The sequence below is a fragment of the Ovis canadensis genome, chromosome X (genome assembly GCF_042477335.2).
Source record: "Ovis canadensis isolate MfBH-ARS-UI-01 breed Bighorn chromosome X, ARS-UI_OviCan_v2, whole genome shotgun sequence".
Classification (NCBI taxonomy): domain Eukaryota; kingdom Metazoa; phylum Chordata; class Mammalia; order Artiodactyla; family Bovidae; genus Ovis; species Ovis canadensis.
In genome coordinates, this window is record NC_091727.1 from 101,655,010 (window position 1) to 101,682,524 (window position 27,515).

At 47.9% G+C, this 27,515-nt stretch overlaps 3 long non-coding RNA genes across 3 annotated transcripts; all 3 read left to right on the top strand.

The window, feature by feature from the left end:
* Positions 1-2,838: 2,838 nt before the first annotated feature.
* LOC138930451 (uncharacterized) lies at positions 2,839-8,260 on the top strand. The gene is made up of 3 exons (XR_011446190.1): positions 2,839-3,276; positions 3,629-3,710; positions 4,278-8,260. It is a non-coding gene; the product is annotated as an uncharacterized lncRNA (long non-coding RNA).
* A 5,579-nt stretch (positions 8,261-13,839) lies between these two features.
* On the top strand, positions 13,840-16,537 carry LOC138930452 (uncharacterized). Its single transcript, XR_011446191.1, has 3 exons — positions 13,840-14,277; positions 14,629-14,710; positions 15,263-16,537. It is a non-coding gene; the product is annotated as an uncharacterized lncRNA (long non-coding RNA).
* Positions 16,538-24,816: 8,279 nt separating this feature from the next.
* Positions 24,817-27,515, top strand: LOC138930453 (uncharacterized). Its single transcript, XR_011446192.1, has 3 exons — positions 24,817-25,254; positions 25,607-25,688; positions 26,241-27,515. It is a non-coding gene; the product is annotated as an uncharacterized lncRNA (long non-coding RNA).

Here is a 27,515-nt window from a genome sequence, read left to right on the forward strand (position 1 = left end):
TCTGCTGACGCCAGTCAGAGGGACAAGCCTAGTAACACATGGGAAAGACTCGGCAGATCCTGGGGCAGGATTCACATCAACGGCCCCAGTCCTGCTTGTCTTCCCTCCCCACGTGGATTAATCATCCTTTACTGGTTCCTGGACAAGGCCTGCAACAGCTCTCCTGCCCTCTGGATCTTTGTCAGAGTCTCACCTAACAAGCCCAGTTCTAGAAGAGCTCACCTGTAGGCTTTCTCGGGGCTTGCAAAGGAGCAGCTAACCTACTGGAAAAGAAACCCCTCTGGGCCAATGTCTGGCTGTTTGTTTCTGGTATCTTAGTTTCCTCACTCATAGTTTGGAACTAATTTTCATGTATTTGATTTTGCTGTTTCTTCTGAGTTCTAGTTGAGGACTATGAAGCCAAGTGTAACAGCTGCAGCTGGCTGTGATATTCCAGGTTTATTAGTCAGAGGTATTCATGGAAACAGAACCAATAAGAGGCATTTTACATCTATATCTATCTATCTATCTATATCTATATCTATCTATCTATTTATCTATATGTTGGCTGTTGGTTTAGTCACTAACTCGTGTCTGACTCTTGTGACCCCACAGACTGTAGCCCGCCAGGCTCCTCTGCCTATGGGATTCTCCAGGCAAGGACACTGGAGTGAGTTGCCATTTCCTTCTCCAGGGGATCTTCCTGACCCAGGAATCAGACCTGGGTCTCCTGCATTGCAGGCAGATTCTTTACCAACTGAGCTAAAAGGGAAGCCTATATATATACATATATACATACATATATACATATATACATATACATATGCATATGTATATATATACATATATGTATATATCTTGAGGTTTATCTTGAGTTTAGTTCCCTATTTCTGGAGGCTGAGAAATTCCACAATCTCCTGCCTACAAGGTATAAAGCCAGGAAAGCCAGTGGTATAATTCAGTCCAAGTCTGAAGGCCTGTGAACCAGGGGGGCTGGTGGTGTGAATCCTAGTTGAAGAGAAGGAGAAAACTAGGAGAAATGTTCTATCTCAAGCAGCGAGATAGGGAAAAAAGGGAAGAATTCTTCCTTTCTCTGCTTTGGTTCCATTTGGGCCCTCAACGGATTGGATGATGCCTACCCACATCGGGGAAGGCCTTCTATTTTGCTAAGTCACCGATTCAAATACTCATCTCATCCAGAAACACCCTCACAGATACAACCAGAAATAATGTTTAATTCGGACGCCCCATGACCAGTCAAGTTGGCACCTAAAATCAGCCGTCACAGTGGGCAGGGCAGCATCATGGACTGCTGCATAACACGGCACACCACGAAGCCTCAAGTGAGCTTTCCCATGGGAGGGACAGTGCTAGCATTAGATCATCTTTCCTAGGAGCACTGTGCACTGTGACCATGCAGTCCAGCTAAGGGACCCCGTGGCTATGTGGTCCACACACCATGTAGAGGGTAGATGAGTTAAACACTCGAGGTAGTCAGGCCTAGGGGAACTGTGCCCTCTTGTTTGTACAGTTCACAAGTTGCGAGCAGGTGCAGAAACCTCGCAGCAAGGGGCCTCCTGGAAGGAAGTGGGCTTCCAGTCTCACCTTGGATAACTGTGAAGCTTAGGGACATTTGCAGCAGAGATATGAACTCCTCATATCTTTCTTCCTCTAGCAATAGGAGGAATAACTCTTGTGGTTGGGATGGGAACATGAATTCAGGAAAAGAGTTAGGGAAGTGATCTATGCCTGGGCCTTGTAGGAAGGACAAGATTTTCACAGATAGAAAAGCAGGAAAGGATATGAGATTCCTGAAAAGGGTCGTACCAATCCTAGCAAGCTTCTAAGAGTTAGCCTGTTGTCAGTGTTCCCTGGTCTTCCCCAAATGTCTGCAACCTGAACTCACTTGCAAAATATCCAGGTGCCAACCTTGGGTCCCTCACACCGTGCACAGCCCAGTACTATCTGACCCCAGAGCTCAGAGACAAGTCCTCTGCATCTCTGCTCTGATACATCTCCATGTCCGTATCTAATATGAAGAACTCACATTTTGCCTGGAAGGAGTAAAACTTGGAAGGCTTCCTGGAGGGGGAGGTAATTGATCTAGGCCCGGGTAAATTGAATGTGCATGCTTTCCAAAGTCTAAGATGACAAGAAACAAAGCACAAGGTATGTGCAGAGGCCTAAGAAGTCGAGCTAGGCCTTGAGGGATGGACACGGCTATAGAAAGACGTAGGAATACGACCAGAGATTTCCTGACGTCAGCTTGGGCCTTGGGAAATGGCCAGTTTCCCGCCAGTAGACCTGCCTGAGAGGAATGGCCGTTCTCCCCGTCAATCATCGCAGGCCCACCAATGACGATGTTGGGAGGCGGGGGCGTGAGAGCGGGAGGAAGCCCTAGCGCGTGCCTAAGCGCGTGCCTGTCTGGATTGTGCTTCCGTAGACCGTTTTCCTCGGTTAGGATTTAACGTGGCGGCTCCCTTTCCGGAGATCGTAAAAGTGTAAGTTTTACTAACCTTACTCGTATTTGGCTGTCTGCGGTGTGAGTTGGAGAGTCGGGTAGATGGCGTGTCCTGATGGACACTTTGACAGACGTGTCTGCGGGCTCCTGGGTGGATGGCGGAGAAGACCTCTCAGGCACTTCCGGGGGGGTTGGTGTGGGGCATTATTGTAACGGCATGCTGAAACTTGAAGAAGATTTTCTTTGTTTAAATGTGGGTCTCGAAGCTTCCATCCCAGTTATGGTCTTAATGCTTTGTAGTGTTTGCGGCTTAAAGTGAGGGAAGGGCGGGTGCGTTTGGCTGGGTGGGTGGGGGCGCCGGACGGTCTGCCTGGTTGACTGGCGGCCGCCATGGAGCTGATTCTGCTTTCTGTTGTAGGGCGTTTGGGGTGGATATATCGCTGCCGGGGATTGGTCCAAATGTTGACCTTGGCCATTTTTGTGACCTCTCTTAACCATTGAGGGTATTTCTGTTATTTTCCACGTGAAACGAGACAGTAAGGCTCTGAGGGATCGCGTGCGGTGTTAGGACAGCTGACGGCCCTTGGCTGCCTTGGTGTTTTGTGGATAAGGGAAAGGGGAAGTTTGCCCCAGCCAGTCATGTTACGAGCTTCCAAGTTACCTAATTTTCCTGCAACTGTGTTCGGCTGTCCATCTGTAAGCAAGTCTCCTTGTAGATCTGTATAATCACTGTTTCCTTCAGGACCTGTGATGGAAAAATCTAGTACTGGCCAGCCTATGGGCCTGTAATGAGAAGAGAGTGGACCCGGAATTAGCTGTCCAGACCTGCCAGATGAGTAAGTGCTACCTTATGCTGTGTGGGGCCACAGATGCTGGGAGGAGGGTAGCATCCATCCCATCAGCTGTACCATTATTTAACATGGTGTTGAAATGTCTTCCCTGAGTCTCTAAGACAGGAACTTCCAACAATGTCAGGATCACTCCCTGAGCGCTGCTCAGACACTAGGTTTATAATCGATGCCTTTAACTAGTCAGTGGCATCTTTTTCCAGTTCACCCTGAGTGCCGTTCTTACAGACAGACTGAATTTATTAGAATGTCACATGTCCAGAAAGCCTGATCTTGCCATCCTCACATCAGAGCTCTGATCTGTCTTTTTTATCCTTTTGGAAAACACTTGTAATACCAGGCAGAAGCAGGCTGGACTGGATGGGATTGTGAAAAACAAACTTCAGGAATCCAGAGACTGTGGGAGTGCTGTTTTCTTTCAGGTAGGGGAACATGGATTTGAATGTAATATAAAGCCAGCTCTGTTTAGGAAAGGGGAGAAAGATGAGGCCTGTACACCAAGTGAGCGGCAGAGAATGATAGTCTGCCAGTCTATCCCCTCTGTAAGCGGGTGGGCGTTTACTTTGCAGGGGTTCTGGAGGTGTAGGCTAACAAGTCAAGTAATATGCAGGTCAATACTTGACTAAATATTTACCCTTCCACAGTTTGTCGGGGTTTTTTGTTTGTTTGTTTTTTTTTTTTTTTTGCTTTGCAGATGTTGCTGAGACAATACATCGTGTTTCATTCAAAATAAATTTTAGTGTCTGAGTCTGACCCTTTCTTACTGTCATCTTTGAGCCTCAGTTTCCACATTTGCAAAATGGGAATGACACCTTGCTCTCGGGGATATCTCTTGTGTGGTTTTTGTAAAGTGCTCAGCACGCAGGAGGTATGGAGGGAATTAGTACACCATTTCCAGAAAGTGGGAAGGGAACATTGTGGCTTCATTTAGCTCGTCTCCCTACCTGTCCAGACCCCCATTTCAACCAAACGTTTGTTTCCTTTCACAGGGCCAGCAGATTTCCTCAGATATTACTGGGCTGCTCTTTGGAAACCAGCCTCATTAATCCTGCTATGATGCCAAGAGGTAGCCCAGCAGCTCACACCTTGCCTTGCCCTGAGCCACTTTCTGTTCTGGCCATCTCTGACGCCTTATGCTGAAGCTGATGTGGCTCAGCACCAAGTTCAGGCACCAAGAAGGTGCTTGTTAACTGGCAGTGTGGGAAAGGTCTCCTCTCTTTCATTGTCTGTATAACGTTACTTCTTTCCTGGGCAGGGGTTAATTTGTTGAAAATGTGCGGAAGAGTTTTCACAGTTGGGGTGGGGGAAACGCGCCAAATAGAAATATGAACTCTTCTAAGGTGCATTCAGAGACACTTCTAACCTCCAGTTTCATAGAAACCTCGGGCTCCTCTGTTGCTTTATTAGCACGGGTTTTATCCGGAAGGAGGCATCACAGAACCTGAATTTCATTCACCGAAGGTTAAAAGGAAATCCACATTTCTTTGTGATTGGAAACTAAAGTGTGTAGTCTTTAGAGGGCATGTTTAAAGGCTCTTTGGTTATCCCTGTAATTGGTGAAATTACTTTAAAGCTGTGAAAGAGGGGGGTGGTGATAGTTTCCTACTCAGTGAAAACCTGAAGCCTGAGATACTTAGAGAAACCTGTCCTAGGCGCATGTGCCTTCACCAAGTGGCATGACGATGATCAAAACTGGCTTATTTCCTAGTCAAAACAGTTGTGAAACTTGAGGATAACCGTGAGGCCTTCTTCCCCTTCCATACACACTTGTTCCCACTGCCCATCAAAGTGAACCTGGCTGACTTCGTTGGAGGCAGGGGTCAAGAACACCTAAATGGATGGTTGAATAGGTAAATCTGCTGTGTATTGGCACTTAAAAATAAGTCACAAGGTTGAGGATTCCAAAAAGGTGACTCTCCAGCTGGTGACAGTCTCACAGATCAGGGCTCTCATGGAAAGAGAAGGTAATCCTCTTCTGAATTTGAGGTGGAATCTGGCTTGCTGGTTCCTTCCCAGGAATTCATTCCTAGGCCAGCCATGTCACTTAGGCTCATGAGACAGCACCTCAGTGAGTGTCTACTCACTCGTGGGAATGTTGATGTTCTGTAAATTCTTGGTGGGAGGTATTCCTTTGGATACATACCACAAGTGGGATTGCTGGACTAGATGGTAGTTCTGTTTTTAATTTTTTGAGGGACGTTCATACTGTTTTCCATAGTAGCTGTACCAATTTAACCTTGAACTAAATGAGTTTCGTGAGCGGTGGTTGGCCACTCTTGATTGTCGGTTCTTTTCAGGAGAAGTACTGTAGAGATTAGAGGCTCAGAGGGGAACGCACTTCCCTGATCAGGAAAGGTGGAGTGACTGACTACATAAGGACCTTGGTTGGGGTGCCTAAAGCCTAGAGGTGGGGAAGGGGCTGGGAAGAGTGACCCTCTATGGAGCTGCTCTCAGAGCACAAGGAGAAAGCTGGACAGGAGGACATAGGCCCTCAGTGTGAAAGGTGCATCGGGCTTTCTGTGGTCCAAGATGTCTGCTACCTATTTCTCAAGCCCTGGTACTGCCCGGGATCACTGCAGCACGGGGACTGAAGGTAATAGTGCACATCGCTGAGTGTGACATGAGAGTGGATTACTTCCTGGCCAAGGGGAGACTTTGATGATGAAGGCTTTACCCTATGCTACAGCCTTCCTCAGAATTTTGGACTTCGCTGTTAGAGATGTTCTTGTGTTCCTGCTCCCGTCTGTGCACTGCCTTAGGCTGTCGAAAGCGGCTCAGGAAAGGTGACCTTTCCCCCTCCTATACTGTGGCCTAGGGCAGTAATCTGGGGGCGTCTCCTGGGAGGCGCCCACTGATGTTGACTGCACTTGTTTGCGTAGACCGCTCAACTCTTCTGTTGGGACTACCTGTGGCCATGAAGAGGCACGTGAAAGTGAGCTGCTGTTGCTGCTGTGTTCTCCTGATATGGCAGCCAGACACTTCTTCCTTCAACACCCACACAGCTCAGGTGCCTTGCTAAAGTCCTAAGGAAGGCGCATATTGGCAATGGCAGCATGTGGGGCATGGGAAATGTTGAGTCTGGGGCAGAAGTTGGCCGTAGCCCGATGTCAGAATTCTGTGCCATTGTGCAGAGCGAGGGCACATTGGGATTCCCGAGGAGTCCCAAGTCTGTAGGAATGTGGTTGGAACTTTCCACGTTCGCTTTCTGCACTCTCCCACTGAGCACGCTCTGCACGTTGGTTGGAAGAAAGAGGTCCGATGGGTCTTGTCAATGAACTGTGCATGAATCGGGGGCCATTTGCTTCTTCCGGGGCATATGCCGATGAGCCTGGATGTCCAGGAACCTCCCGAGTCAGGTGCCCCAGCTGGAGGATGAAGCCCTTGTATTCCTCTTGCTGGAGAGGGCTACCCCCGGAGGCTGTACTGTCTCTCCCCACTGTGTATCTGCTGGAAAGGCTTTCTAGCAGAAAGGCTGGCTACTGGTGGCTCCTCTTCCATTTGGGTCTTCCTGGTGGTGGTGGGGGTGACATTACCTCAAGGGGACCTTCCCTGCATCTCGAGGAAGAAGGTGGTGTTGGTAAACAGTGGAGAGACAGTTCTGCATTGTTTGTGGTGGTGTGCTACTGGAGTGGGGGAGGGGAAAGGGGAGCTCAATTTGGGGAGGGAAAAGGTCCCATGGTGTCCCCGTTTCAGGCTTTTGCTTTCTCTTGATGAGGGAAGTTTGGGCCCAGCAGGGCTGTGAGCAGGAGGCTCTGAGAGTATACGGAAAGACTGACAGTGGCGAGGACAAGGGTTTTGGTGTGAAAATTGTGGTGGACATTGTGGGTTCAGGGCTCTTTCTCCTGTCTCCTGGCCCTGTTCCCTCACACTACCATTGGGTGGCCACAACTGTGGTATAGAAGATAGTAAAGCACACGGATATGTGTGAAGTGTGTGGAAGTGGGCCTCTATTCAAGATGAGGCATTAATATTCGGATCAAGTCTTCACATTTCATCTTCCCAGTGAATTGTGGGCCTCTCTCCCAGGAGACCATTTTGCCACCGCTGCTCTTTCTGTGCACCATTTAATGTTGTTTATAATGTTTTATACCGTTGCACAATAACATAACCTGAGGGAGTTCTGAGAAGGAACACCTCTTGCTTCTGAGGATGCTGTAATCCTCCTGAGATGCTGCCTGCCCTCACCTTTTCATGATCTTCTCCTGCAGCTCTATTGACTCTGGTGCGTTGCTTTGATAGTCATTTCTTTCTCTGATTGTCCAGAAGGTCTAGCAGTTTCTGGTTTCAACTGCTTAAGTTGTTCCCTCTTTACCTAGTTCTCCCCCTTTGCAAGGATTTTTGCTTCCAGGTCCTTAAAGAAGCGTTCCTGGGTTGTCAGATTGGCAAGAGGCTTATTGAGCTTTCTAAAACGATTTCCACATATTGCAAAGAGACAGAGAAAGAACTGACAAGTTTTCCAAAGTAAACCTTCTAAAGCAAAGGGAGGGGAGAAAGCCTGCTCTCACGTGTCAATGGGGATAGTTAAACCTTTGTTTCTTATGTCACTTTGTATTTGCCCTCCAATATCCTAACATGAGATACCACGTCCCCCCCCCCCCCAGGTATCTGTCCCCCGCAAATTGTGATTGTGACACCCTGGCCAAACTGAGGCCACAGGGAACTTCGTTCAGTGGAACTTGTGCCAAAGGTACTGCAAGGAAAAGGAATAAGTAGGAGCCGTTGTTCACCCTCCAGCTCGCTTATAGTTTACCAATACCTGTGCCCTTATGGCGAGTTCTCTGTGGTCATTTGCAGTAGGCAATATAACCAGAGGCCTTGTTTACAGATGGTTTCAGTTGCTATGCTGATCTCACCAGTCTTGGCAAGTGGAAGATACACTGTTCCACTCTGTCAGAAGGGAACAGAAGATTGTGTAAAATATTTTGAATCTGTAGAATTGTGTTTTTCAATAAAATGTGTATGATGGAAAAGCTCCGACTTGTGAATGTTATTATTTGTGACGACTCCAAGCGTGACCAATGAAGATGTGGCTCTGCGTGTGCATCACATCAGGTACCGAGTGGGACTCTGGGCTCAGTAATCTGGGGTGTTGATGACAGGGGCGTGGGGTGGCAGGGTGAGGGGTCTCCGGGCCGTAATTGAAGTTCTCCCCTTCTTAAGGTAAGAAGGATGGTAGGTAATCTGACATCTTTCTAGGTGAAGTGATCCTTCTGGCCACTTCATGAGGATGACAGATACTTGCCTGGATATTGAGGGGGTGATGGGGATATCCCCCGTTCCTGCTCTGGGTGAGGATGTGAGGAGTGGCCCAGCATGGTTCTGAAGAACATGAGAAGTCCTGGGAACAAAAATCTGGAAGCACACAATAAGCTCCTGGTCCGTTTTGTATTAGAATGCAGTCCCTTGATTATTAGGGATTTTTCCCTATGTAACACTCATTACCAGAGTATGAATGGGCAGAATCCAAAAGGTAACTGAATGGCAGAATTGGTTTGTGCTTAAAAAAGAAAAAACTCTACATACATTGCATAACATTTCTAATAGTAAATTTAGAACCCCTTTGTAGAGCAGCTTGCAGACAACATTTTATGGAATAGCCATTCGCTTGGCATAATGGTGCACGAATACACATTCGGAGAATGTTAAGATAACTCTCAATCTGCCTCATGAACCTAGGCAGAGAGGGGAGCATCCAGGATTTGGGCAGGTAGGCAAGTTGGGTGGGTCAAGGCCCACACCTGATCACAGGGCGGGGCGGGGGGGGGGGGGGATGCCAGGTGGTGGGGGCATGCCAAGCATGCAAAAGGGAAGTAGCAGAAAGATGGCCTAAGCTGGCCGATCCCCCAGGTCATCTGCAGGCCTCGCTAAGCCAGGCGGTGAGGGCTCAGGCTAGAGCCCGGCTCAGGCAGGCAGGGTAGAGGCCTGGCCCCGGGGCCCTTGGAGGGCTCCACTAGGGGCTGCCAATCACTTGGGGCCTCCCTGAGCAGCTGCTGGGTCTCAAGATGTGTCTGCCAGCTAGATTCAAGCACTCCCGGAGGCGGCCAGGGAGGTGGTCCTTCCTCTCCTCCAGGTGGTCCAGACAGGCGTTGACCTGGTCCAACATGCAGTTGATGGCGGCATACGCTGCCTGTCCGGCTATGTCGCCGTCCTGGTCTTCGGCACACATATCCACAGCCCTGTTCCACGTGGCAGCAGACAGGGCGGCCTCGTGCACACGCAGGACTCACGTGATGTTGGAGTGAGGCCGCGAGGGGTGCTCAGTCTGCCTTTTTCTGCTGACCCTCTGTTTTGGTCTCTCCTGCACACTGACACCAAAATGGTAGATTAGAAAAGCAGATTGGATCTTAATGGAGTTTACCACATCCAACCCAAGTGTCCTTGCTATGGGCCACTTAACTTTTTCTCTTTATCTTTTGCAGTTTATATCATTAACTCTCTTCTCCCATGAGGCCAGAATGTGCGTTCTTCCCTGAGAAGGCCATATTCTTTCACATTCCTGCTCCTGTGCACTTGCTCCTCCTTAATCCTTTAAACTGCCTCCTCTCTTGCCCATGTTCCGCGTCAACTCTCTTGCAACACACATTTCAGCCTGGTGCATCTTTTCTTCACAGACGGGCCTGATACGGTCAACCAAATCTTCAGCACATTTTTGCCAATTCCTCTTATCAGGGCACCACCCGCATTGTGCCTTCTGGTAAAACCAATGAGTGGACAAGGGAGTTTATGACCTTCTCATGGGGAATATCGAATATCACGGGGGCTCTCCTAATGAAAGGTGCTATTTCAGTGTCCCCTTATGTGCTATAGAATCTTCATATGTGTTGCGCTCTATATTGAGCTATATGATACCAGGAGAAAATGAGCAACTAAGCTGATGAATTGGAAACTGGTGGTAAAAGTTTTAAGAACAAGACATATAGATGAAGACATGCGCAAGTTAATAAGTCAACAAAGACATTAGCATAGATGAAGGTAATAATTGCGGAACAAAACAGCCGGCAAACTGGCCAATACGTTGTAAGATGTGGATTAGGCTACATGAAGGTAAGTCGAGAAAAAATCAGAGAAAGTAGATCAGTGTCGGCAGAGCTAGCATGGGAAAGTCTCCGGAAAGGACGTTGTATTTGACAAGAGACACGCACGGTGATAAGGTAACAAACAGTCCTAGTTGTCGTTTCATGAAAGCTTAGTGCGTGTTAAGTCACTGGTCTAAATGCTTTTCATGAACTCACTGAGGGTCATGGCAGCCTGAAGACACAGTTCTTATTAGGATCCTCACTCTACTGATTAGGAAACTGAGGCACAAAACAGTGAAGGATGTTCAGCTGGTAGGAGGAATAATTGTGATAGGAATGCCAAGAGCATACCTCAAGCCCATGGACTGTACACAGTAGGTAAGAAGATATGGTTTTCTTCAGACAGACCATGAATGTGGAGTGAAGTATAACTGAGACAAGAATGAAAGGCAGGACTTTCCTGGTGGTCCAGTGGTTAAAACTCAGTGCTTTCGCTGCTGTGGGCCCAGCATCGGTCCCTGGTCAGAAAACTAAGAACCCATAAACTGTGCGAGACACGAGAAAAATAAAATAAAAAGAATGAATGGTGACCACAGATCGAGGAGACACTGGTGATCGGAAAGATAGGACCTGTGTGGTAGTGGTCATTGTGTGCCAGGGATTGAAAGGGTGCAGCATGTATCCATCTGCTGACGCCAGTCAGAGGGACAAGCCTAGTAACACATGGGAAAGACTCGGCAGATCCTGGGGCAGGATTCACATCAACGGCCCCAGTCCTGCTTGTCTTCCCTCCCCACGTGGATTAATCATCCTTTACTGGTTCCTGGACAAGGCCTGCAACAGCTCTCCTGCCCTCTGGATCTTTGTCAGAGTCTCACCTAACAAGCCCAGTTCTAGAAGAGCTCACCTGTAGGCTTTCTCGGGGCTTGCAAAGGAGCAGCTAACCTACTGGAAAAGAAACCCCTCTGGGCCAATGTCTGGCTGTTTGTTTCTGGTATCTTAGTTTCCTCACTCATAGTTTGGAACTAATTTTCATGTATTTGATTTTGCTGTTTCTTCTGAGTTCTAGTTGAGGACTATGAAGCCAAGTGTAACAGCTGCAGCTGGCTGTGATATTCCAGGTTTATTAGTCAGAGGTATTCATGGAAACAGAACCAATAAGAGGCATTTTACATCTATATCTATCTATCTATCTATATCTATATCTATCTATCTATTTATCTATATGTTGGCTGTTGGTTTAGTCACTAACTCGTGTCTGACTCTTGTGACCCCACAGACTGTAGCCCGCCAGGCTCCTCTGCCTATGGGATTCTCCAGGCAAGGACACTGGAGTGAGTTGCCATTTCCTTCTCCAGGGGATCTTCCTGACCCAGGAATCAGACCTGGGTCTCCTGCATTGCAGGCAGATTCTTTACCAACTGAGCTAAAAGGGAAGCCTATATATATACATATATACATACATATATACATATATACATATACATATGCATATGTATATATATACATATATGTATATATCTTGAGGTTTATCTTGAGTTTAGTTCCCTATTTCTGGAGGCTGAGAAATTCCACAATCTCCTGCCTACAAGGTATAAAGCCAGGAAAGCCAGTGGTATAATTCAGTCCAAGTCTGAAGGCCTGTGAACCAGGGGGGCTGGTGGTGTGAATCCTAGTTGAAGAGAAGGAGAAAACTAGGAGAAATGTTCTATCTCAAGCAGCGAGATAGGGAAAAAAGGGAAGAATTCTTCCTTTCTCTGCTTTGGTTCCATTTGGGCCCTCAACGGATTGGATGATGCCTACCCACATCGGGGAAGGCCTTCTATTTTGCTAAGTCACCGATTCAAATACTCATCTCATCCAGAAACACCCTCACAGATACAACCAGAAATAATGTTTAATTCGGACGCCCCATGACCAGTCAAGTTGGCACCTAAAATCAGCCGTCACAGTGGGCAGGGCAGCATCATGGACTGCTGCATAACACGGCACACCACGAAGCCTCAAGTGAGCTTTCCCATGGGAGGGACAGTGCTAGCATTAGATCATCTTTCCTAGGAGCACTGTGCACTGTGACCATGCAGTCCAGCTAAGGGACCCCGTGGCTATGTGGTCCACACACCATGTAGAGGGTAGATGAGTTAAACACTCGAGGTAGTCAGGCCTAGGGGAACTGTGCCCTCTTGTTTGTACAGTTCACAAGTTGCGAGCAGGTGCAGAAACCTCGCAGCAAGGGGCCTCCTGGAAGGAAGTGGGCTTCCAGTCTCACCTTGGATAACTGTGAAGCTTAGGGACATTTGCAGCAGAGATATGAACTCCTCATATCTTTCTTCCTCTAGCAATAGGAGGAATAACTCTTGTGGTTGGGATGGGAACATGAATTCAGGAAAAGAGTTAGGGAAGTGATCTATGCCTGGGCCTTGTAGGAAGGACAAGATTTTCACAGATAGAAAAGCAGGAAAGGATATGAGATTCCTGAAAAGGGTCGTACCAATCCTAGCAAGCTTCTAAGAGTTAGCCTGTTGTCAGTGTTCCCTGGTCTTCCCCAAATGTCTGCAACCTGAACTCACTTGCAAAATATCCAGGTGCCAACCTTGGGTCCCTCACACCGTGCACAGCCCAGTACTATCTGACCCCAGAGCTCAGAGACAAGTCCTCTGCATCTCTGCTCTGATACATCTCCATGTCCGTATCTAATATGAAGAACTCACATTTTGCCTGGAAGGAGTAAAACTTGGAAGGCTTCCTGGAGGGGGAGGTAATTGATCTAGGCCCGGGTAAATTGAATGTGCATGCTTTCCAAAGTCTAAGATGACAAGAAACAAAGCACAAGGTATGTGCAGAGGCCTAAGAAGTCGAGCTAGGCCTTGAGGGATGGACACGGCTATAGAAAGACGTAGGAATACGACCAGAGATTTCCTGACGTCAGCTTGGGCCTTGGGAAATGGCCAGTTTCCCGCCAGTAGACCTGCCTGAGAGGAATGGCCGTTCTCCCCGTCAATCATCGCAGGCCCACCAATGACGATGTTGGGAGGCGGGGGCGTGAGAGCGGGAGGAAGCCCTAGCGCGTGCCTAAGCGCGTGCCTAAGCGCGTGCCTGTCTGGATTGTGCTTCCGTAGACCGTTTTCCTCGGTTAGGATTTAACGTGGCGGCTCCCTTTCCGGAGATCGTAAAAGTGTAAGTTTTACTAACCTTACTCGTATTTGGCTGTCTGCGGTGTGAGTTGGAGAGTCGGGTAGATGGCGTGTCCTGATGGACACTTTGACAGACGTGTCTGCGGGCTCCTGGGTGGATGGCGGAGAAGACCTCTCAGGCACTTCCGGGGGGGTTGGTGTGGGGCATTATTGTAACGGCATGCTGAAACTTGAAGAAGATTTTCTTTGTTTAAATGTGGGTCTCGAAGCTTCCATCCCAGTTATGGTCTTAATGCTTTGTAGTGTTTGCGGCTTAAAGTGAGGGAAGGGCGGGTGCGTTTGGCTGGGTGGGTGGGGGCGCCGGACGGTCTGCCTGGTTGACTGGCGGCCGCCATGGAGCTGATTCTGCTTTCTGTTGTAGGGCGTTTGGGGTGGATATATCGCTGCCGGGGATTGGTCCAAATGTTGACCTTGGCCATTTTTGTGACCTCTCTTAACCATTGAGGGTATTTCTGTTATTTTCCACGTGAAACGAGACAGTAAGGCTCTGAGGGATCGCGTGCGGTGTTAGGACAGCTGACGGCCCTTGGCTGCCTTGGTGTTTTGTGGATAAGGGAAAGGGGAAGTTTGCCCCAGCCAGTCATGTTACGAGCTTCCAAGTTACCTAATTTTCCTGCAACTGTGTTCGGCTGTCCATCTGTAAGCAAGTCTCCTTGTAGATCTGTATAATCACTGTTTCCTTCAGGACCTGTGATGGAAAAATCTAGTACTGGCCAGCCTATGGGCCTGTAATGAGAAGAGAGTGGACCCGGAATTAGCTGTCCAGACCTGCCAGATGAGTAAGTGCTACCTTATGCTGTGTGGGGCCACAGATGCTGGGAGGAGGGTAGCATCCATCCCATCAGCTGTACCATTTTTAACATGGTGTTGAAATGTCTTCCCTGAGTCTCTAAGACAGGAACTTCCAACAATGTCAGGATCACTCCCTGAGCGCTGCTCAGACACTAGGTTTATAATCGATGCCTTTAACTAGTCAGTGGCATCTTTTTCCAGTTCACCCTGAGTGCCGTTCTTACAGACAGACTGAATTTATTAGAATGTCACATGTCCAGAAAGCCTGATCTTGCCATCCTCACATCAGAGCTCTGATCTGTCTTTTTTATCCTTTTGGAAAACACTTGTAATACCAGGCAGAAGCAGGCTGGACTGGATGGGATTGTGAAAAACAAACTTCAGGAATCCAGAGACTGTGGGAGTGCTGTTTTCTTTCAGGTAGGGGAACATGGATTTGAATGTAATATAAAGCCAGCTCTGTTTAGGAAAGGGGAGAAAGATGAGGCCTGTACACCAAGTGAGCGGCAGAGAATGATAGTCTGCCAGTCTATCCCCTCTGTAAGCGGGTGGGCGTTTACTTTGCAGGGGTTCTGGAGGTGTAGGCTAACAAGTCAAGTAATATGCAGGTCAATACTTGACTAAATATTTACCCTTCCACAGTTTGTCGGGGTTTTTTTTTTTTTTTTGCTTTGCAGATGTTGCTGAGACAATACATCGTGTTTCATTCAAAATAAATTTTAGTGTCTGAGTCTGACCCTTTCTTACTGTCATCTTTGAGCCTCAGTTTCCACATTTGCAAAATGGGAATGACACCTTGCTCTCGGGGATATCTCTTGTGTGGTTTTTGTAAAGTGCTCAGCACGCAGGAGGTATGGAGGGAATTAGTACACCATTTCCAGAAAGTGGGAAGGGAACATTGTGGCTTCATTTAGCTCGTCTCCCTACCTGTCCAGACCCCCATTTCAACCAAACGTTTGTTTCCTTTCACAGGGCCAGCAGATTTCCTCAGATATTACTGGGCTGCTCTTTGGAAACCAGCCTCATTAATCCTGCTATGATGCCAAGAGGTAGCCCAGCAGCTCACACCTTGCCTTGCCCTGAGCCACTTTCTGTTCTGGCCATCTCTGACGCCTTATGCTGAAGCTGATGTGGCTCAGCACCAAGTTCAGGCACCAAGAAGGTGCTTGTTAACTGGCAGTGTGGGAAAGGTCTCCTCTCTTTCATTGTCTGTATAACGTTACTTCTTTCCTGGGCAGGGGTTAATTTGTTGAAAATGTGCGGAAGAGTTTTCACAGTTGGGGTGGGGGAAACGCGCCAAATAGAAATATGAACTCTTCTAAGGTGCATTCAGAGACACTTCTAACCTCCAGTTTCATAGAAACCTCGGGCTCCTCTGTTGCTTTATTAGCACGGGTTTTATCCGGAAGGAGGCATCACAGAACCTGAATTTCATTCACCGAAGGTTAAAAGGAAATCCACATTTCTTTGTGATTGGAAACTAAAGTGTGTAGTCTTTAGAGGGCATGTTTAAAGGCTCTTTGGTTATCCCTGTAATTGGTGAAATTACTTTAAAGCTGTGAAAGAGGGGGGTGGTGATAGTTTCCTACTCAGTGAAAACCTGAAGCCTGAGATACTTAGAGAAACCTGTCCTAGGCGCATGTGCCTTCACCAAGTGGCATGACGATGATCAAAACTGGCTTATTTCCTAGTCAAAACAGTTGTGAAACTTGAGGATAACCGTGAGGCCTTCTTCCCCTTCCATACACACTTGTTCCCACTGCCCATCAAAGTGAACCTGGCTGACTTCGTTGGAGGCAGGGGTCAAGAACACCTAAATGGATGGTTGAATAGGTAAATCTGCTGTGTATTGGCACTTAAAAATAAGTCACAAGGTTGAGGATTCCAAAAAGGTGACTCTCCAGCTGGTGACAGTCTCACAGATCAGGGCTCTCATGGAAAGAGAAGGTAATCCTCTTCTGAATTTGAGGTGGAATCTGGCTTGCTGGTTCCTTCCCAGGAATTCATTCCTAGGCCAGCCATGTCACTTAGGCTCATGAGACAGCACCTCAGTGAGTGTCTACTCACTCGTGGGAATGTTGATGTTCTGTAAATTCTTGGTGGGAGGTATTCCTTTGGATACATACCACAAGTGGGATTGCTGGACTAGATGGTAGTTCTGTTTTTAATTTTTTGAGGGACGTTCATACTGTTTTCCATAGTAGCTGTACCAATTTAACCTTGAACTAAATGAGTTTCGTGAGCGGTGGTTGGCCACTCTTGATTGTCGGTTCTTTTCAGGAGAAGTACTGTAGAGATTAGAGGCTCAGAGGGGAACGCACTTCCCTGATCAGGAAAGGTGGAGTGACTGACTACATAAGGACCTTGGTTGGGGTGCCTAAAGCCTAGAGGTGGGGAAGGGGCTGGGAAGAGTGACCCTCTATGGAGCTGCTCTCAGAGCACAAGGAGAAAGCTGGACAGGAGGACATAGGCCCTCAGTGTGAAAGGTGCATCGGGCTTTCTGTGGTCCAAGATGTCTGCTACCTATTTCTCAAGCCCTGGTACTGCCCGGGATCACTGCAGCACGGGGACTGAAGGTAATAGTGCACATCGCTGAGTGTGACATGAGAGTGGATTACTTCCTGGCCAAGGGGAGACTTTGATGATGAAGGCTTTACCCTATGCTACAGCCTTCCTCAGAATTTTGGACTTCGCTGTTAGAGATGTTCTTGTGTTCCTGCTCCTGTCTGTGCACTGCCTTAGGCTGTCGAAAGCGGCTCAGGAAAGGTGACCTTTCCCCCTCCTATACTGTGGCCTAGGGCAGTAATCTGGGGGCGTCTCCTGGGAGGCGCCCACTGATGTTGACTGCACTTGTTTGCGTAGACCGCTCAACTCTTCTGTTGGGACTACCTGTGGCCATGAAGAGGCACGTGAAAGTGAGCTGCTGTTGCTGCTGTGTTCTCCTGATATGGCAGCCAGACACTTCTTCCTTCAACACCCACACAGCTCAGGTGCCTTGCTAAAGTCCTAAGGAAGGCGCATATTGGCAATGGCAGCATGTGGGGCATGGGAAATGTTGAGTCTGGGGCAGAAGTTGGCCGTAGCCCGATGTCAGAATTCTGTGCCATTGTGCAGAGCGAGGGCACATTGGGATTCCCGAGGAGTCCCAAGTCTGTAGGAATGTGGTTGGAACTTTCCACGTTCGCTTTCTGCACTCTCCCACTGAGCACGCTCTGCACGTTGGTTGGAAGAAAGAGGTCCGATGGGTCTTGTCAATGAACTGTGCATGAATCGGGGGCCATTTGCTTCTTCCGGGGCATATGCCGATGAGCCTGGATGTCCAGGAACCTCCCGAGTCAGGTGCCCCAGCTGGAGGATGAAGCCCTTGTATTCCTCTTGCTGGAGAGGGCTACCCCCGGAGGCTGTACTGTCTCTCCCCACTGTGTATCTGCTGGAAAGGCTTTCTAGCAGAAAGGCTGGCTACTGGTGGCTCCTCTTCCATTTGGGTCTTCCTGGTGGTGGTGGGGGTGACATTACCTCAAGGGGACCTTCCCTGCATCTCGAGGAAGAAGGTGGTGTTGGTAAACAGTGGAGAGACAGTTCTGCATTGTTTGTGGTGGTGTGCTACTGGAGTGGGGGAGGGGAAAGGGGAGCTCAATTTGGGGAGGGAAAAGGTCCCATGGTGTCCCCGTTTCAGGCTTTTGCTTTCTCTTGATGAGGGAAGTTTGGGCCCAGCAGGGCTGTGAGCAGGAGGCTCTGAGAGTATACGGAAAGACTGACAGTGGCGAGGACAAGGGTTTTGGTGTGAAAATTGTGGTGGACATTGTGGGTTCAGGGCTCTTTCTCCTGTCTCCTGGCCCTGTTCCCTCACACTACCATTGGGTGGCCACAACTGTGGTATAGAAGATAGTAAAGCACACGGATATGTGTGAAGTGTGTGGAAGTGGGCCTCTATTCAAGATGAGGCATTAATATTCGGATCAAGTCTTCACATTTCATCTTCCCAGTGAATTGTGGGCCTCTCTCCCAGGAGACCATTTTGCCACCGCTGCTCTTTCTGTGCACCATTTAATGTTGTTTATAATGTTTTATACCGTTGCACAATAACATAACCTGAGGGAGTTCTGAGAAGGAACACCTCTTGCTTCTGAGGATGCTGTAATCCTCCTGAGATGCTGCCTGCCCTCACCTTTTCATGATCTTCTCCTGCAGCTCTATTGACTCTGGTGCGTTGCTTTGATAGTCATTTCTTTCTCTGATTGTCCAGAAGGTCTAGCAGTTTCTGGTTTCAACTGCTTAAGTTGTTCCCTCTTTACCTAGTTCTCCCCCTTTGCAAGGATTTTTGCTTCCAGGTCCTTAAAGAAGCGTTCCTGGGTTGTCAGATTGGCAAGAGGCTTATTGAGCTTTCTAAAACGATTTCCACATATTGCAAAGAGACAGAGAAAGAACTGACAAGTTTTCCAAAGTAAACCTTCTAAAGCAAAGGGAGGGGAGAAAGCCTGCTCTCACGTGTCAATGGGGATAGTTAAACCTTTGTTTCTTATGTCACTTTGTATTTGCCCTCCAATATCCTAACATGAGATACCACGTCCCCCCCCCCCCCAGGTATCTGTCCCCCGCAAATTGTGATTGTGACACCCTGGCCAAACTGAGGCCACAGGGAACTTCGTTCAGTGGAACTTGTGCCAAAGGTACTGCAAGGAAAAGGAATAAGTAGGAGCCGTTGTTCACCCTCCAGCTCGCTTATAGTTTACCAATACCTGTGCCCTTATGGCGAGTTCTCTGTGGTCATTTGCAGTAGGCAATATAACCAGAGGCCTTGTTTACAGATGGTTTCAGTTGCTATGCTGATCTCACCAGTCTTGGCAAGTGGAAGATACACTGTTCCACTCTGTCAGAAGGGAACAGAAGATTGTGTAAAATATTTTGAATCTGTAGAATTGTGTTTTTCAATAAAATGTGTATGATGGAAAAGCTCCGACTTGTGAATGTTATTATTTGTGACGACTCCAAGCGTGACCAATGAAGATGTGGCTCTGCGTGTGCATCACATCAGGTACCGAGTGGGACTCTGGGCTCAGTAATCTGGGGTGTTGATGACAGGGGCGTGGGGTGGCAGGGTGAGGGGTCTCCGGGCCGTAATTGAAGTTCTCCCCTTCTTAAGGTAAGAAGGATGGTAGGTAATCTGACATCTTTCTAGGTGAAGTGATCCTTCTGGCCACTTCATGAGGATGACAGATACTTGCCTGGATATTGAGGGGGTGATGGGGATATCCCCCGTTCCTGCTCTGGGTGAGGATGTGAGGAGTGGCCCAGCATGGTTCTGAAGAACATGAGAAGTCCTGGGAACAAAAATCTGGAAGCACACAATAAGCTCCTGGTCCGTTTTGTATTAGAATGCAGTCCCTTGATTATTAGGGATTTTTCCCTATGTAACACTCATTACCAGAGTATGAATGGGCAGAATCCAAAAGGTAACTGAATGGCAGAATTGGTTTGTGCTTAAAAAAGAAAAAACTCTACATACATTGCATAACATTTCTAATAGTAAATTTAGAACCCCTTTGTAGAGCAGCTTGCAGACAACATTTTATGGAATAGCCATTCGCTTGGCATAATGGTGCACGAATACACATTCGGAGAATGTTAAGATAACTCTCAATCTGCCTCATGAACCTAGGCAGAGAGGGGAGCATCCAGGATTTGGGCAGGTAGGCAAGTTGGGTGGGTCAAGGCCCACACCTGATCACAGGGCGGGGCGGGGGGATGCCAGGTGGTGGGGGCATGCCAAGCATGCAAAAGGGAAGTAGCAGAAAGATGGCCTAAGCTGGCCGATCCCCCAGGTCATCTGCAGGCCTCGCTAAGCCAGGCGGTGAGGGCTCAGGCTAGAGCCCGGCTCAGGCAGGCAGGGTAGAGGCCTGGCCCCGGGGCCCTTGGAGGGCTCCACTAGGGGCTGCCAATCACTTGGGGCCTCCCTGAGCAGCTGCTGGGTCTCAAGATGTGTCTGCCAGCTAGATTCAAGCACTCCCGGAGGCGGCCAGGGAGGTGGTCCTTCCTCTCCTCCAGGTGGTCCAGACAGGCGTTGACCTGGTCCAACATGCAGTTGATGGCGGCATACGCTGCCTGTCCGGCTATGTCGCCGTCCTGGTCTTCGGCACACATATCCACAGCCCTGTTCCACGTGGCAGCAGACAGGGCGGCCTCGTGCACACGCAGGACTCACGTGATGTTGGAGTGAGGCCGCGAGGGGTGCTCAGTCTGCCTTTTTCTGCTGACCCTCTGTTTTGGTCTCTCCTGCACACTGACACCAAAATGGTAGATTAGAAAAGCAGATTGGATCTTAATGGAGTTTACCACGTCCAACCCAAGTGTCCTTGCTATGGGCCACTTAACTTTTTCTCTTTATCTTTTGCAGTTTATATCATTAACTCTCTTCTCCCATGAGGCCAGAATGTGCGTTCTTCCCTGAGAAGGCCATATTCTTTCACATTCCTGCTCCTGTGCACTTGCTCCTCCTTAATCCTTTAAACTGCCTCCTCTCTTGCCCATGTTCCGCGTCAACTCTCTTGCAACACACATTTCAGCCTGGTGCATCTTTTCTTCACAGACGGGCCTGATACGGTCAACCAAATCTTCAGCACATTTTTGCCAATTCCTCTTATCAGGGCACCACCCGCATTGTGCCTTCTGGTAAAACCAATGAGTGGACAAGGGAGTTTATGACCTTCTCATGGGGAATATCGAATATCACGGGGGCTCTCCTAATGAAAGGTGCTATTTCAGTGTCCCCTTATGTGCTATAGAATCTTCATATGTGTTGCGCTCTATATTGAGCTATATGATACCAGGAGAAAATGAGCAACTAAGCTGATGAATTGGAAACTGGTGGTAAAAGTTTTAAGAACAAGACATATAGATGAAGACATGCGCAAGTTAATAAGTCAACAAAGACATTAGCATAGATGAAGGTAATAATTGCGGAACAAAACAGCCGGCAAACTGGCCAATACGTTGTAAGATGTGGATTAGGCTACATGAAGGTAAGTCGAGAAAAAATCAGAGAAAGTAGATCAGTGTCGGCAGAGCTAGCATGGGAAAGTCTCCGGAAAGGACGTTGTATTTGACAAGAGACACGCACGGTGATAAGGTAACAAACAGTCCTAGTTGTCGTTTCATGAAAGCTTAGTGCGTGTTAAGTCACTGGTCTAAATGCTTTTCATGAACTCACTGAGGGTCATGGCAGCCTGAAGACACAGTTCTTATTAGGATCCTCACTCTACTGATTAGGAAACTGAGGCACAAAACAGTGAAGGATGTTCAGCTGGTAGGAGGAATAATTGTGATAGGAATGCCAAGAGCATACCTCAAGCCCATGGACTGTACACAGTAGGTAAGAAGATATGGTTTTCTTCAGACAGACCATGAATGTGGAGTGAAGTATAACTGAGACAAGAATGAAAGGCAGGACTTTCCTGGTGGTCCAGTGGTTAAAACTCAGTGCTTTCGCTGCTGTGGGCCCAGCATCGGTCCCTGGTCAGAAAACTAAGAACCCATAAACTGTGCGAGACACGAGAAAAATAAAATAAAAAGAATGAATGGTGACCACAGATCGAGGAGACACTGGTGATCGGAAAGATAGGACCTGTGTGGTAGTGGTCATTGTGTGCCAGGGATTGAAAGGGTGCAGCATGTATCCATCTGCTGACGCCAGTCAGAGGGACAAGCCTAGTAACACATGGGAAAGACTCGGCAGATCCTGGGGCAGGATTCACATCAACGGCCCCAGTCCTGCTTGTCTTCCCTCCCCACGTGGATTAATCATCCTTTACTGGTTCCTGGACAAGGCCTGCAACAGCTCTCCTGCCCTCTGGATCTTTGTCAGAGTCTCACCTAACAAGCCCAGTTCTAGAAGAGCTCACCTGTAGGCTTTCTCGGGGCTTGCAAAGGAGCAGCTAACCTACTGGAAAAGAAACCCCTCTGGGCCAATGTCTGGCTGTTTGTTTCTGGTATCTTAGTTTCCTCACTCATAGTTTGGAACTAATTTTCATGTATTTGATTTTGCTGTTTCTTCTGAGTTCTAGTTGAGGACTATGAAGCCAAGTGTAACAGCTGCAGCTGGCTGTGATATTCCAGGTTTATTAGTCAGAGGTATTCATGGAAACAGAACCAATAAGAGGCATTTTACATCTATATCTATCTATCTATCTATATCTATATCTATCTATCTATTTATCTATATGTTGGCTGTTGGTTTAGTCACTAACTCGTGTCTGACTCTTGTGACCCCACAGACTGTAGCCCGCCAGGCTCCTCTGCCTATGGGATTCTCCAGGCAAGGACACTGGAGTGAGTTGCCATTTCCTTCTCCAGGGGATCTTCCTGACCCAGGAATCAGACCTGGGTCTCCTGCATTGCAGGCAGATTCTTTACCAACTGAGCTAAAAGGGAAGCCTATATATATACATATATACATACATATATACATATATACATATACATATGCATATGTATATATATACATATATGTATATATCTTGAGGTTTATCTTGAGTTTAGTTCCCTATTTCTGGAGGCTGAGAAATTCCACAATCTCCTGCCTACAAGGTATAAAGCCAGGAAAGCCAGTGGTATAATTCAGTCCAAGTCTGAAGGCCTGTGAACCAGGGGGGCTGGTGGTGTGAATCCTAGTTGAAGAGAAGGAGAAAACTAGGAGAAATGTTCTATCTCAAGCAGCGAGATAGGGAAAAAAGGGAAGAATTCTTCCTTTCTCTGCTTTGGTTCCATTTGGGCCCTCAACGGATTGGATGATGCCTACCCACATCGGGGAAGGCCTTCTATTTTGCTAAGTCACCGATTCAAATACTCATCTCATCCAGAAACACCCTCACAGATACAACCAGAAATAATGTTTAATTCGGACGCCCCATGACCAGTCAAGTTGGCACCTAAAATCAGCCGTCACAGTGGGCAGGGCAGCATCATGGACTGCTGCATAACACGGCACACCACGAAGCCTCAAGTGAGCTTTCCCATGGGAGGGACAGTGCTAGCATTAGATCATCTTTCCTAGGAGCACTGTGCACTGTGACCATGCAGTCCAGCTAAGGGACCCCGTGGCTATGTGGTCCACACACCATGTAGAGGGTAGATGAGTTAAACACTCGAGGTAGTCAGGCCTAGGGGAACTGTGCCCTCTTGTTTGTACAGTTCACAAGTTGCGAGCAGGTGCAGAAACCTCGCAGCAAGGGGCCTCCTGGAAGGAAGTGGGCTTCCAGTCTCACCTTGGATAACTGTGAAGCTTAGGGACATTTGCAGCAGAGATATGAACTCCTCATATCTTTCTTCCTCTAGCAATAGGAGGAATAACTCTTGTGGTTGGGATGGGAACATGAATTCAGGAAAAGAGTTAGGGAAGTGATCTATGCCTGGGCCTTGTAGGAAGGACAAGATTTTCACAGATAGAAAAGCAGGAAAGGATATGAGATTCCTGAAAAGGGTCGTACCAATCCTAGCAAGCTTCTAAGAGTTAGCCTGTTGTCAGTGTTCCCTGGTCTTCCCCAAATGTCTGCAACCTGAACTCACTTGCAAAATATCCAGGTGCCAACCTTGGGTCCCTCACACCGTGCACAGCCCAGTACTATCTGACCCCAGAGCTCAGAGACAAGTCCTCTGCATCTCTGCTCTGATACATCTCCATGTCCGTATCTAATATGAAGAACTCACATTTTGCCTGGAAGGAGTAAAACTTGGAAGGCTTCCTGGAGGGGGAGGTAATTGATCTAGGCCCGGGTAAATTGAATGTGCATGCTTTCCAAAGTCTAAGATGACAAGAAACAAAGCACAAGGTATGTGCAGAGGCCTAAGAAGTCGAGCTAGGCCTTGAGGGATGGACACGGCTATAGAAAGACGTAGGAATACGACCAGAGATTTCCTGACGTCAGCTTGGGCCTTGGGAAATGGCCAGTTTCCCGCCAGTAGACCTGCCTGAGAGGAATGGCCGTTCTCCCCGTCAATCATCGCAGGCCCACCAATGACGATGTTGGGAGGCGGGGGCGTGAGAGCGGGAGGAAGCCCTAGCGCGTGCCTAAGCGCGTGCCTAAGCGCGTGCCTGTCTGGATTGTGCTTCCGTAGACCGTTTTCCTCGGTTAGGATTTAACGTGGCGGCTCCCTTTCCGGAGATCGTAAAAGTGTAAGTTTTACTAACCTTACTCGTATTTGGCTGTCTGCGGTGTGAGTTGGAGAGTCGGGTAGATGGCGTGTCCTGATGGACACTTTGACAGACGTGTCTGCGGGCTCCTGGGTGGATGGCGGAGAAGACCTCTCAGGCACTTCCGGGGGGGTTGGTGTGGGGCATTATTGTAACGGCATGCTGAAACTTGAAGAAGATTTTCTTTGTTTAAATGTGGGTCTCGAAGCTTCCATCCCAGTTATGGTCTTAATGCTTTGTAGTGTTTGCGGCTTAAAGTGAGGGAAGGGCGGGTGCGTTTGGCTGGGTGGGTGGGGGCGCCGGACGGTCTGCCTGGTTGACTGGCGGCCGCCATGGAGCTGATTCTGCTTTCTGTTGTAGGGCGTTTGGGGTGGATATATCGCTGCCGGGGATTGGTCCAAATGTTGACCTTGGCCATTTTTGTGACCTCTCTTAACCATTGAGGGTATTTCTGTTATTTTCCACGTGAAACGAGACAGTAAGGCTCTGAGGGATCGCGTGCGGTGTTAGGACAGCTGACGGCCCTTGGCTGCCTTGGTGTTTTGTGGATAAGGGAAAGGGGAAGTTTGCCCCAGCCAGTCATGTTACGAGCTTCCAAGTTACCTAATTTTCCTGCAACTGTGTTCGGCTGTCCATCTGTAAGCAAGTCTCCTTGTAGATCTGTATAATCACTGTTTCCTTCAGGACCTGTGATGGAAAAATCTAGTACTGGCCAGCCTATGGGCCTGTAATGAGAAGAGAGTGGACCCGGAATTAGCTGTCCAGACCTGCCAGATGAGTAAGTGCTACCTTATGCTGTGTGGGGCCACAGATGCTGGGAGGAGGGTAGCATCCATCCCATCAGCTGTACCATTATTTAACATGGTGTTGAAATGTCTTCCCTGAGTCTCTAAGACAGGAACTTCCAACAATGTCAGGATCACTCCCTGAGCGCTGCTCAGACACTAGGTTTATAATCGATGCCTTTAACTAGTCAGTGGCATCTTTTTCCAGTTCACCCTGAGTGCCGTTCTTACAGACAGACTGAATTTATTAGAATGTCACATGTCCAGAAAGCCTCATCTTGCCATCCTCACATCAGAGCTCTGATCTGTCTTTTTTATCCTTTTGGAAAACACTTGTAATACCAGGCAGAAGCAGGCTGGACTGGATGGGATTGTGAAAAACAAACTTCAGGAATCCAGAGACTGTGGGAGTGCTGTTTTCTTTCAGGTAGGGGAACATGGATTTGAATGTAATATAAAGCCAGCTCTGTTTAGGAAAGGGGAGAAAGATGAGGCCTGTACACCAAGTGAGCGGCAGAGAATGATAGTCTGCCAGTCTATCCCCTCTGTAAGCGGGTGGGTGTTTACTTTGCAGGGGTTCTGGAGGTGTAGGCTAACAAGTCAAGTAATATGCAGGTCAATACTTGACTAAATATTTACCCTTCCACAGTTTGTCGGGGTTTTTTTTTTTTTTTTGCTTTGCAGATGTTGCTGAGACAATACATCGTGTTTCATTCAAAATAAATTTTAGTGTCTGAGTCTGACCCTTTCTTACTGTCATCTTTGAGCCTCAGTTTCCACATTTGCAAAATGGGAATGACACCTTGCTCTCGGGGATATCTCTTGTGTGGTTTTTGTAAAGTGCTCAGCACGCAGGAGGTATGGAGGGAATTAGTACACCATTTCCAGAAAGTGGGAAGGGAACATTGTGGCTTCATTTAGCTCGTCTCCCTACCTGTCCAGACCCCCATTTCAACCAAACGTTTGTTTCCTTTCACAGGGCCAGCAGATTTCCTCAGATATTACTGGGCTGCTCTTTGGAAACCAGCCTCATTAATCCTGCTATGATGCCAAGAGGTAGCCCAGCAGCTCACACCTTGCCTTGCCCTGAGCCACTTTCTGTTCTGGCCATCTCTGACGCCTTATGCTGAAGCTGATGTGGCTCAGCACCAAGTTCAGGCACCAAGAAGGTGCTTGTTAACTGGCAGTGTGGGAAAGGTCTCCTCTCTTTCATTGTCTGTATAACGTTACTTCTTTCCTGGGCAGGGGTTAATTTGTTGAAAATGTGCGGAAGAGTTTTCACAGTTGGGGTGGGGGAAACGCGCCAAATAGAAATATGAACTCTTCTAAGGTGCATTCAGAGACACTTCTAACCTCCAGTTTCATAGAAACCTCGGGCTCCTCTGTTGCTTTATTAGCACGGGTTTTATCCGGAAGGAGGCATCACAGAACCTGAATTTCATTCACCGAAGGTTAAAAGGAAATCCACATTTCTTTGTGATTGGAAACTAAAGTGTGTAGTCTTTAGAGGGCATGTTTAAAGGCTCTTTGGTTATCCCTGTAATTGGTGAAATTACTTTAAAGCTGTGAAAGAGGGGGGTGGTGATAGTTTCCTACTCAGTGAAAACCTGAAGCCTGAGATACTTAGAGAAACCTGTCCTAGGCGCATGTGCCTTCACCAAGTGGCATGACGATGATCAAAACTGGCTTATTTCCTAGTCAAAACAGTTGTGAAACTTGAGGATAACCGTGAGGCCTTCTTCCCCTTCCATACACACTTGTTCCCACTGCCCATCAAAGTGAACCTGGCTGACTTCGTTGGAGGCAGGGGTCAAGAACACCTAAATGGATGGTTGAATAGGTAAATCTGCTGTGTATTGGCACTTAAAAATAAGTCACAAGGTTGAGGATTCCAAAAAGGTGACTCTCCAGCTGGTGACAGTCTCACAGATCAGGGCTCTCATGGAAAGAGAAGGTAATCCTCTTCTGAATTTGAGGTGGAATCTGGCTTGCTGGTTCCTTCCCAGGAATTCATTCCTAGGCCAGCCATGTCACTTAGGCTCATGAGACAGCACCTCAGTGAGTGTCTACTCACTCGTGGGAATGTTGATGTTCTGTAAATTCTTGGTGGGAGGTATTCCTTTGGATACATACCACAAGTGGGATTGCTGGACTAGATGGTAGTTCTGTTTTTAATTTTTTGAGGGACGTTCATACTGTTTTCCATAGTAGCTGTACCAATTTAACCTTGAACTAAATGAGTTTCGTGAGCGGT